The 3,978-nt window shown below is 37.7% G+C and overlaps 1 long non-coding RNA gene across 1 annotated transcript; it reads right to left on the bottom strand.

Moving 5' to 3' along the window:
• Nucleotides 1-221: 221 nt before the first annotated feature.
• On the bottom strand, nt 222-3,065 carry LOC144059985 (uncharacterized). The gene is made up of 2 exons (XR_013295817.1): nt 2,546-3,065; nt 222-2,120 (listed from the first exon to the last, which is right to left on the bottom strand). It is a non-coding gene; the product is annotated as an uncharacterized LOC144059985 (long non-coding RNA).
• Between the last annotated feature and the right edge of the window lie 913 nt (nt 3,066-3,978).

Genomic DNA, 3,978 nt, shown 5'->3' with positions numbered 1-3,978 from the left:
ATTGTGAGTGCAAATGGTTGTTCTCCTATGTGTGCCCTGCAATTGGCTGGCAACCAGTTCAGGGTGTACCACACCAATTGGCCAAAGACGGCGACCCTCATGAGGATAAGCGGTTTAGATAATGGATGGATGTATATAGTCAAACTATTAAAGAGGTTAAATATATTCGTCCTCTTTTGCGTGTTCCAAAAATATGAAGACAGATTTCTTGTAAGAAAAAACACCATTGCAAAGATGATTTATTAAAACAGAGATCTCCGGACATCGGGACGACCCTGAACATCATGTAGGAGGTGGAATTTTCAGAGTGCCCATTGTGCCCCCTCCCTTACGGAAGAGGGCTTCTTATAGTATCGAGCTTGGAAAGTGAAACGCCTTTTAAAACACGTTATACAACAGATTTGCAGCTGTGCCGATCTCCAGACAAAATATACTCTCCGGGTACTTTTTCTCAAAACAATATCTCACAAACAAGTTGAACTAGATTTAGATTGGCCATGAGCGATGATGCCAACAGAGTCAGTGTGTGTGGGTGTGTGTTCGAGGCAGATTCTGTTCTCACGAACAGAATGTGTTTTCGCACACTGAGAAGGAATTTTAGACTAATCAAAGTGTATGGTTTAGGTTAAGGTCAAATTATACTGAGTTCAACACTATTTCACCTACTTTACACATCTATAAAACATTTCAACATGGTTGATATATGAAATAAAGAATTAAAATGTTAATAATATCTAACAGTCCCCCCTTTGGGCTCTTAATAGCCCAATAACTAGACATTTAAACATGTTACACAAAGATTCCAGCGGGATCTTCATCATCGCAATGGCAGGTGCAACAGTAGAATAAGAGAAAAATAAAAACATTCTTTTTTAGCAGGAGAGGAGGTCAGTCATATGTCAAAAACAATGTGATTCATCAAAAGATTTTTTCAACAAATTAAGCATATCATATATGAAGACAATGTGTTGTGATTATGTTTAAAAATTGTGGTGGGGGATCCCAGAAATAGCAAATTGGCATGACAGTCAGTATGAGAAAGAGTGTCATTATGTACGTGCAATTGAAGACCCAATTGAAGACTTGTTGTCGTTTGGGCTAGGGAAGTTTTTGTTGACGTTTGTCAGTTCCGTTTTCGTTCTTGCGTTTGTTTTTTTTGTTTTTTTAAACAGAGTCCTTCAGCTCTGCGATTGGCTGGCAACCCGTTCAGGGTGTACCCCGCCTACTGCCCGAAGCCAGTTGGGATAGGCTCCAGTACCCTCACAATCCTTGTGAGGACAAGCGGTCAAGGAAATGGATGGATGGATGGATGGGTCCTTCAGCTCTTTTAGAACCCACATCAACTGCCAGGGATGCAGGGATTGATCACCGGGCCCAAGGTGTGACTCATTCTTTGTGGAACGCCCGGAAAAGGGACATGTTCCTCCTATCTCCATTGGGTAATCCTCAGGTCGTCTGGTGGAAACTGGAAGCAGTTGAATGGTTTCTCAGTTGGTTCATCAGGTGGCTCGCTCCTGTTGGTGGGGGTTGAGTAGAAGGCGGACCCGGCAGGTCTGATAGGCAAGATGTGGAACCAGGTGCCCCCCGTGGACTGGACCATATTGACCTTTCCATCACCTCATCTGGGTGCAGAACATTTTCATTTAGTCACTAATAAACATTTATTCACATCCCTTTTTGAAAGAGCATCTGGTAGTTTTTATTAGTTTGGAGTTAGTAAATGTTAGTGAAGTTCTGTAGGCCCGTCCTGTGGAAAAATTCTGTTTGTTGTGACATTCAATTAGAATCCAGCCTTTGGCTGAATTTAATGACCTAAGCACATTCATTAATGCAACAATGAAAATCTTATAGCCAATTCAAATCTGACGAGGCCAATTTTCTTTACAGAATGTAATGATTATTGGAATGTTTTACCATAATATTTACTGTTATAGATATGGCATGAATGTGCTTCCAGCCATAAAATAACTGCAACTTTCGGCAACAAATAAATCAAAAAATAACATCTGACCCCAGGGCCCCAGGGAAAAATAAAAATGGAACATATTCACCTTATTTTTGCCGTCTCTGCCAAAACTTACTCTCCTCCATGGTCAAAAGTCCAATCACCAATTGTCTTCCTGTAAATTCATTCTCACGGATATTTATCACATTAAGACTAACTTATAATTCTATATTTATTTAATTCAACATGGACTGTTTGTGTCCTTCGCGACGATATACCCAGACCGACCAATAATTCCCCCATCTGAAAAAGATCGCTTAAGAGAATTTTTCAGACTAATATATAAAAGTTCTGCAATAAATAAATTTTGCATGCTTTTTTGTTTAAAAAGAGGGGAAAATTTTTACATTTAACCAATAGATTCGACAATGCGTCCCAAACAACTGTTCAAATAAAAAAATAAAAAATAAAAAATTGTCGTTTGTCGACGATTGTCTCGCTTTTGTTTCACTCGAAGAAATTACCGGTTCTATCTCATATTTTACGTCGAACGCCTGGCGATGCAAGTTTTAACGTTTTTCATCAATAAAATTAACTTACCGTAGATTACAACGGCGCTAAAAGATTTTTTCCACAGCAATCATGCACCCAGTCGTGCAATTCTTTTTTATCTCTCGTCTTTATTTCGTAGGTAAATCTCCGATAGCAACTGTGCATGCGTTCCCACTTGTTTCATAGCGTCATCCCGTTGTCGTTCAACGGAAGCTCATTTGGGTCAAACCATTTTGTTTCGTGCTCGAATAGAGCGTCCATTTCTCTTCTTAATTATTGACTCCCGTATTTTATAGCTTATTATATTATATTATATTATATTATATTATATTATATTATATTGTAGTTAAGTCGTATTAACATTTATAAATTAAGTGACGTCTCACTTATAACAGAATTAGTCAACAACATATCTCATCGCGGTCCCTTTAAGAATAAAAGTGACGTCCGATTATTGTATCACAAGACAAAACATAGAATACAGACAAACAAATATCATGATCTCCTCTTAAAATAATAAATACTGCTTTAATCTATCGACTAATATAGCCTGTCTGTTCACAATTATTTGATTCAATTGTGCAGAAACCCCTCGTAACGTTACGTACCAATCTCTGGTAATATATCCTCATCTGCGCATTCGTATTTCTGTTGTCTTTCAGCTGAACAGATTTGTCTAAGAATATTAATATCCAATTATTCAAAAGACCTATCGATTGATCTCAAAGCGGCGTATTAAGTCCGTTCCTGCCAATCTGACTTCCATAAGTTGAGCAAATATATATTTTATTCAAGGGTCTTGTCACGATTACATAACAGCAGCCGTACTCTCTGCTGTGTCAATCACTGACTTTTCTCTCTCATCCCCCCAAGAATCTAACGTTTTTAAAAACAAAATGTTTCCCAAAACTGACTTCCTCTCAACTTAAACACATATACATAGACTTTAAATCAATTATCTACGTACCTATCGTTTTGTAAAAACAAAATGTTTCTCAAAACTGACTTCCTCTTAACTTAAACACATATACACAGACTTTAAATCAATTATCTACGTATCTATCGTTTTGTAAAAACAAAATATTCCTCAAAACTGACTTCCAAGCGATCGCGTACAATCCAACGTGACAGCATTTTGTAAATAATGCTTCGTCACTACATATGTGTATACTTCAAATACCGTGGTAAAATCCGAAATCTGGGACTTCGCGTCCAACCAAACGACTTCAAAATTTATCAATTAATTAATTAAATTAATTTTTCTTACATAAATTCCATCTTCAATATAATTTTGCAAGACGAATTTACTAGCCGCAGCGTTCTCAAACAGACAGAATTCCTAAAGCATGGATAAAGTGTCCACTTACCGTGATTAATATGGCCGGGAATTTTATCCGTCTGTGAACACTCCGCTCACAAAACGTCGTTTTTCCAGCATCGGGGTCACCATTTTGAAGAGGTTAAATATATTTGTCCTCTTT

Source organism: Vanacampus margaritifer, chromosome 11 (assembly GCF_051991255.1).
Source record: "Vanacampus margaritifer isolate UIUO_Vmar chromosome 11, RoL_Vmar_1.0, whole genome shotgun sequence".
NCBI lineage: Eukaryota > Metazoa > Chordata > Actinopteri > Syngnathiformes > Syngnathidae > Vanacampus > Vanacampus margaritifer.
This window is presented reverse-complemented; position numbering and strand designations above follow the sequence as displayed.